General features: G+C 32.8%; 1 pseudogene; it reads right to left on the bottom strand.

Moving 5' to 3' along the window:
* Positions 1-305: 305 nt before the first annotated feature.
* LOC111146477 lies at positions 306-839 on the bottom strand (annotated as a pseudogene).
* Positions 840-8,261: the final 7,422 nt, after the last annotated feature.

The raw sequence follows: 8,261 nt of genomic DNA, 5'->3' as shown, positions 1-8,261 counted from the left end.
ATGGTCTCAGAACAAGGAGCCAAAAGCTGACCGTAAGCACAAATCAAGGCTAAATATGGAGAAAAATGAGAGCTCCTAACACCAGAGTAAGCTGCAAGCTGGGGCAGGAAAAGAGAATTTTTGAGTCATTCCATTTTAGAAACAAGGGGAAACTGGTTTCTTTTCCACTGCTATGGTTCTATCAGCTACTCTACTGCTACTGAGTTCCAAGGTGATGTGCAAGCACAAAAGGGTCTGAATAAATCAGGAGAACTTTGCCCTGGGTGGAGAAGGGAGTAGCAGAAGAAGTTAGGTCAATGAATCATTTATAGGAAGACATTGATGGGAACTTCAGCTCTTAACGTGGCTGTCAGCCCTGCAGAGGACAATCCAGTAAGAACCAAGACAACCACTCCAGATTGGTATAGCTGGGGAATCTTCAAGCCTTTCTCTAGGTTCCACATCAAGTGTTAGATCCCATTCTGGGTATGATACATGAGAGGGAAGACAAGTGCAAAATTGGCTGTGTAGATCAGTGATGTCCCCAGACACATGGACTTTACAAGTTTCAAATAAGATTAAAAGTTGCCAAGAGCCAAGAGGGCCAACAAGCCAAAGAGAAAGACCTCTGTACTCAAGGCCATAAGGGTGCCAAAGGGATATCGCCATGGGAAGATGTCCACTGTAGATAGTGATATGCAGAGACAGAATACAGTTTAAAGTAGTGTTCTTTTTCCAGAACTTCTCCATCTTTTCTCTGGTTATAGTTCCCAAAGGAATAGCATTTCTGATACAGAGCCTAGGACTTAGTGGACACAGAGGCAATGACAACCAACATGTCTCAACAAGAGCACAGCCATCTTCTCTACTGATCTACTTTTAAATTAAATGATTTGTGCTTTACATTTCTGTTCTGCTTTTAAATTCATCTAGCCAATGTTTTTCCATTATTTTGGTTATTACATATTTAAATTCTAAAATTTTATTTTATTATATATAGTTTATGTTTCTCTACTAGAAGTCCTTTTGACAAACCACTACAATCATATTTTTCTTTAACTCTTTAGATACAGTTTTCTTTAATTCCTTTACATATTTATAAAAGCATCTATGAAGTCTGCTGAATCTAGCATACGGATCTATTTAGAGACATTTTCTACTGACTGCTTTTTTCTTGAGTATGAGTCAACTTTTCTGTGTCTTTTATGCCTTGTAATTTTTATTGTCAGTATTGAAAATTGGACGTGTTGGACAATATAATGTAACAACTTCAGATTCTTTTTTTTACTTACCCAAAGCTTTATTTTTTATTTTATTTTTTGTAACTTAAGTTTATTGAATCTTTCCCCCCATGGTATGCAGGTTTTAATGTCACTGATCATTTTTTGTTTTTTTAAACCTTTTTTTTTCTTAAGATTTTATTTATTTATTTGACAGAGAGAGAGAGAGATCAGAAGTAGGCAGAGAGGCAGGCAGAGAGAAAGGGGAAAGCGGGCTCCCCGCTGAGCAGAGAGCCCAATGTGGGGCTTGATCCCAGGACCCTGAGATCATGACCTGGGCCTAAGGCAGAGGCTTAACCCACTGAGCCACCCAGGCACCCCCATTTTTTATTATTATTTTTATACTGGTTAGTTAGAAGTTACCCCAGTGTCTAAATTGATTAGTTGGCAGATAGCTTAGTATTTTTTTCCCCTCAAATATCTGAGATTGTAAGGCTTCTTTTCTGATGGAAGATTTTTGTGGATTGGACAGTGTTCCTGTGATCAGTTAATTTTCAAGCCTGCCTGAAGCTTTTACTTTTTTCTGTGTCCTCTTGGGTTTTCCCTCTTTGTGTGCAAGGTTCCCAAATTATTGAGAGATATATGCAGAACTTCCTCAGTGCTTCTTTACCTTTACTATGGCCCCTTTAAAGTTTTGTTTTGTTTTGTCTTGTTTTTGCCACTCAGGACGTGGGATTTATGCTTTACCATGTGCTACTTACTGAGATTGAAAATATGGAAAACAGAGTTATGTAACTTTTAACAGATGTTTTGATATTATTGAGAAACCAAATTCATATTTGAGTTTTTAGGTCAGTAACAGTCTCATTTTACTTTCCAACTTTAAGGACATTTGGGGTGGGGGGAAGACATAATGAGATTAGAATAGTCTGTGCCTTGATTCTGAAAGAGCTAAATTTGAAGCTTGGCAGCCAAGCTTACTTAATGTAGTCTCCTGGCTCCTGTTTATTTTTGCTGATGTCAGTGATTTACAAACTCTGAATGTTAGGTTATAAATGAGATTTAAATTAAGTGATTTAAATAAAGCAATTGTCAGATTTCTAAGAAAAAAATGCTATCCCCCCATTTGACACATTATTATGAACAAGCATATGAATGTGCTGATTCCATTTAGAATGCAAGTTTACTAAATTATGTGCATGGATTACATAAAATTTTTATCAGGGTGGTACAGCCATTAGTAACTTTCTGGTTTACCTCTCCCCAGTCTTTTTTTCTAGGTATCTCTTGACATCAAGAACTAACGGTTCTTCATTAGTCCATGGCTATTCACATTCAAGAAGTTCCTATATTAAGGAGATTAAGGAAACACTCTCCATGTTTCTTTCACTTAGGAATCACCTAGAGAATTGTTAAAATATTACTACATTATCTCCAATTCCTCGGGGATCATTTTAGTCTAGTTAGTCTCTTACAAGACCCCTGAATGATACATCTCCTAAAAGATTATTGGCTTCTTATTGGACCTCTTCATGAGACAAACTGCCTCCAATTATTTCTCCACTAGGAAGCAGCCATAAAGTCATTTGCGTAGTATTTGCTTTTGACTATATGTGGTAAAGACAGTTTTGCTTAAGAGATCAGAAATATAATTCTCTCCATTGGTTGAATTGTATTTTTTTAACTTAATAAGTAAGTGAAGTAAAATTGCTACTGAAGCGATTATTGAAGGATCTCATTGCTATTATATCTTAATAGCTTTCCTTAATTCCATGAGAAGTCTATACTTTCCCCCTTCTTCCATATTGAACAAATCATTCTTTCTGGGAGATTTTCCTTTTGAGTATCATACCTATAAAGCCTCAGAACATTTTTCTATTGCTTGTGTTGATTTTTTATTTTAAGTACTTATTAGAGAAATATACCAAGTTTCTAAACAAAAGATATGATCAGCAGAACACTGACCTTCCTTTGACATACATCAATGTCTCTATAAAGACCACAGGCAGCTTTTGAATGTGTTTTCTAAATTGTGTGACAGTGTTAATTCTTTGTCTTAAAAGTTTATCCACTGAAAGAAATGTACAATAAAAGAAACATGAGCCCTGGTGTGAGATATCATTTTTTGAAAAGCAAATTTCATTTTTATTTTCAATTTTTGAAAGATTTATTTATTTGAGAGAGAGAGTGAGAGAGCACAAAGGTAGAGTAGAGGGAGAGAGAATCTCAAGCAAACTCTGATCTGAGCATGGAGCTCATTGTGGCTCTGAGATCACGACCTAAGTTCAAACCAAGAGTTGGTTCTCAACCAACTGCACCATCCAGGTGCCCTGCAAATTTCATTTTTCAAACTTTATTGCAAAGACTAATAAAAGTCTTAAAAGAATACTTTAGTTGTTTTTTTTGGAAGAAGTGTATTCAATAATAAATATGTTAATATTTAATCATTAATGGTTAATATGTATTAAAAACTTATTCAGTGTCAAGGTCTTTATAGTCACCATTTACTTATATCCTCAAAGCACCTCTATAAATTAGATTGTCCCATGTTTTGGACAGGGCCACTAAGATTTAGATAGATTAAGTAACTTGCCTAAAGCAACAGAGTTCGGTATTTAAATATAGGCAATCTGATTCCTGAGTCTGTAGTGTTAAATCTGAAGCAATGCCATCTCCCCACTTTGGGCTGATATTTCTGAGGTAGTACATTTTAAAATAATATAAATACAATAATTATTACATACAGTCCTAAATTATCTTTTGGGGAGAAAATTATGGTTCTATTTTTGCTGGAATTTTTCCAATTGTGTAAAAATTCCAGCGTTTATCTGGATCTTCCACTGGTCTTGTCCATACTGGACATGACAAAACTTACAAGGTTCCAGGCAGGTAGAAAGATACTGGACTAAAAATATGAAGATTTGAATTCTGATTCTTTTCTTTCATTCATTTTTCTAGAACCTTGGATATAAATCTTTAAACGTGATAAATTATAAAATAAATGTAATATCTTCTATTTCATATCTATTTCACAGAGAGGTAGCAAAGTAAAATTATTTATGCTAAGGGTTTAGAGAAAGACAGTGTTGGGCAAATTCATTGGTCTTTCAAGAGTATGATTATAATAGACACTACTACCTGGAGAAAAGTAGTATTTTAACCTGTATGTTTAACTTCTGAGGCTAGTTTTAGAATTTATTTTTGTCAATATCTTTCCCTTAATATCAAATTTATCCATGGATCAGTTTTCATTTTATTAATTTCATTTAATTAATCATTAATTAATAAATTTGAAATTAATTAATTCCATTTATTAATTAATATTCATTTACTAAGAAAAGTCAAAAGAAAATAATAATTATTGTTATTATGTTCAGTGTGTGCTGAGCACTTCATATAAATAATTTATATGAACTTCCTCATCTAGGAGATAAGAACTTAACATAAGAACTTGGTCAAGAGAGGTTCCTCAACCTGTCCAAAGTCACCTAGTTAGCAAGTCTTAGAACTAGAACTTAAATCTACAGTCTAATTTTGCAGTCTTTTTTAATGTAGAACCCAAGGATTATCCAAGGGCATTCTTACTTCTTTAAAGAGAAACCAGTTGAAAATCAATTCTGACAAAAGTAAAAGTGTCAATGGACAAGGGCAAAGTAAAAGCAAAGTGTCAATGGACAAGGGCAGTTAGAATTCAGGAAGTCAGCATTCTTATTTTGCTTTTACTTTTGGTTCATACTGGTTTCTTATTGTTCTCATACCTGAGGAATTGGCAGGACTAGTACCTTCTTTCATTTAAAGCTTACTGGTATGCAGTCTTGCTTTATTTAAGATACAGTTTTCCTAGTAGAATGTTGGTCTTTGTTAACTCCCAGCTGAATTACTAACACATGACACTTTTCCTGAAAAATCTCCATATGTTTCACACTGTGCAAAATACAGCAGTTTAACTCCTAATCATGATAAACAACTTTGACATTTGCAGTGCTAGGACATTTTGCTCTACACTGGTAAACTGGTTCCAGTATAATTTACAATTATTTTTTTTCTCAATTCTTTCCAATAGGAGGGTTCTGCTTTTATACTGAATTCTTCATTACCTTTCTCTTCATCATCTTTGGTTTCGTTTCCATTCTACCTATCATATCTTATACATATATACTTGTATGTAGAATAGAGGTTAAGGATTGGGCCTCAGGTGTTGGACCACCAGTATCCAAATCTCAGTTCCATCTTTCTAATTATGTACCTTTGGGAAAGCTGCAAAATTTCTCTCTTTCTTTCTGTCTCTCTTGTCTTTCTGTCTTTCCTCTCTCTTTTTGTTTCTCTTTCACCTTTACTTTCTTTTATTTCTAAAGATTATTGTGAGTGTCAACAAATGTGGCATGTGATAAGGTTTCTAAAAACACCAAGTTGTTTATAAGTTGTTTGCTCAAATTCTGACCTCTTCAGTGAAAGTGACCACTTATTATCCGTACCAATCATTGAACACAAAACTATAGATTGTCTGAGGTTTTAATTTATAAGTAAAAGTACCATTGTTTAAATGTTTTCAGTCAGTAAACTCATCATATTAGATAACTATTTTTTAGATACTTTTCTATTTTTTAGATACTTCCAGTGATTAGAAATTCATTTTTTGTAGTTAAAAAAATTGAGTTTTTATTTTAATTTCAACTTTATTTTGGAACTAAATTTAACAACTCTAATTCATTTTTTATAAAATATTCCTGTATATGATTACCATCTTCTTTTTTTCCTTTTCATGTTAAACACTCTCATCTCTTTTACCAGTGTGTTTGGGGTCACACAGCAATAATGGCCAGCAGGTTTAGAAAAGTTTATGTTTATGTAGTTTAAGTTAAGTTTATGTTTATGTTTAAGTTTAGTTAAGTTTATGTAGTTTCAAAAAATGCCAGGTTTTCTCCCAGTAAATATACTAAAATAAGCTTAATCTTTAAATACTACAAAAAATACAATAGGTAAAATTTAATATAAAAAATTAGAATTTTCTTTGTTTAATATTCCTACTAATAATTAATTGCCCAAGGATTGTGTATTTTATGTAACTTTTATTTCAAAGAGAGTGGAGCTATATTTTCTGCTGGAAACTAGGATGATTATTTTTATTAATATTATTTCATTATTATTATTATTATTATTATTAATCCAGTGACTACACAAAAAAAGAGAAAACATGAACGGCTCTTTTAATTTTTTTTCATTATGTGTATTTGTTATCTGCATCTAATCTTATTTAAGGATTTGGTCTAAGAATTGTCACAAGTACATTCACACAACTTATTATATATATTCTTTCTTCCACCTAAGTTATCAGCCCAGTGAAGAAACTTCCTTTGTTATTTGTCTTCCTATCCTACCTGGCTCCTAAACCAAGATGAAATATTTTCTATGAAGCAAAAGTTTGCCGAGTTTTGTGCATGAAGACCTCTCTAGAATGAAAGGATTATTTGTTAAATAACTGCTTTCAAATAGCTTGTAAATTACTTAAAAGAGAAAAATATTTAAAATTAAAATTAAATTTAAAATATTTGAATTTAAAATTAGAAATAATATGACATAGGTAATAAGTAAAATAGAAGCTTATAAAAGGAAAATCCTAAAGCAGACTTAAAGATGAAGGTCAGATTTTGAAAGAAAATGAAAATGAGTTTAAGAATAAAAAATGGAAGTCATTCTGTGTGACAGAGTAACACAGGGTAAGTGATGAGTAGAATATATATAATATGTTTAGAGGTAAAATTGGCATAAAAAGAGGAGGTAGAGTTTGGATAGGTAAAGAAAGGGTAGTTTTCAGAATATTTTGAAATTCAAGAAACATTTATACCTGCCTCAGGAAGTAATAGGGTGTTACTGAAAGTTATTGAGGTTAGTGCCGTGATGCTGGTTACGTTTCAGCAGGTTGGTCTGGCAGATATGTAACAGAGAGGCCAACAAGAAAAAGAAGTAGATTTGGTCCAAGAGACTGAGTAAAAAGCTGATGCAGATATTAGAAATGAACAGAGATTTCTAAAAATCTCAAGTGAGTGAATAAGCACATTTGTACATTGGAAGAGGGTGTTAGATTTCTGATACTTTTTTAGAGGTTTTGGTTTCAAACACTAAATTTTCAAAGCATGGAGTTACCATATGTCTAATAAATCAAATTTCATGACCCCCCACCTTTTTTAATCATTCTTAACTTGGCACCCGCGGAAACAAATAAGCAGGTAACACTAATTCAGGACATTCAGATTTTTTCTCTTGTAATGTTTAACCCTTAGCTCTGGTTTCCTTCAAGTCACTATGTTTTCAACTCATTAAATTGCGTTGCATATTATCAACATTACTGTTAGTAAATTTGAACTGGTTATTTATATAATTGAGGTTAACAGATAAGATATTTTAAGAATATGTATTTTTATTATCTGGTTACTTTCAATGTATTTCACATAGAATGCTTCCTTTGTCATAAGGAGAGGAATAGAGCACAGCTATTACACTGGAGGGCTATAGTTTGAGAAAAAAGGAAGAGATAAAAAAACTTTTTAGTAATTTGTAGTATCTGAAAATAAGGACTTCTCTAAGAAATTTTGATTTCCCCAATTTTAACAATATTTAGTCAGTTGCAAAAACTTGATTGAAATCCTTTTGTGAAAGAGGGGTAATTGAAGTTTAGGATTAAACCAGATGCCTATTGAGATGAAAGCTGTATAACTATGCCTTGACATGAGCCGGGAGGGTAAATTAGTCAGAAGTGAATTTCCAGGGCTTCCTGAAACTTGTTTCTCTGCCTTTCAAGGATCTCTCCTGTAATTAGGTCTGCGATTTATTTAATATATAAAATGATGTTTTATTTTCCCAACTCACTATCTTAAGATTAAATTAAATAAAAAGTATAGGATTCTTAAACATTCTACAAATGAACACTCTGATTGGTTCAAATAATACTCTATTTGATCTGATAAGAAAAAGCTTATAGTTCGAATTTTGCCATAGTCACATAGTAGCATACCAGTGACTATCATAGTTGGCTTTGTGGCTTAAACAGCAAAAATTTATTTT

The sequence above is a fragment of the Enhydra lutris genome, unplaced genomic scaffold (genome assembly GCF_002288905.1).
Source record: "Enhydra lutris kenyoni isolate GAN:26980312 unplaced genomic scaffold, ASM228890v2 scaffoldscaffold2, whole genome shotgun sequence".
Classification (NCBI taxonomy): Eukaryota; Metazoa; Chordata; class Mammalia; order Carnivora; family Mustelidae; genus Enhydra; species Enhydra lutris.
Note: the sequence above shows the minus strand (reverse complement) of the source record. Positions and strands in the feature narration are given on the sequence as shown.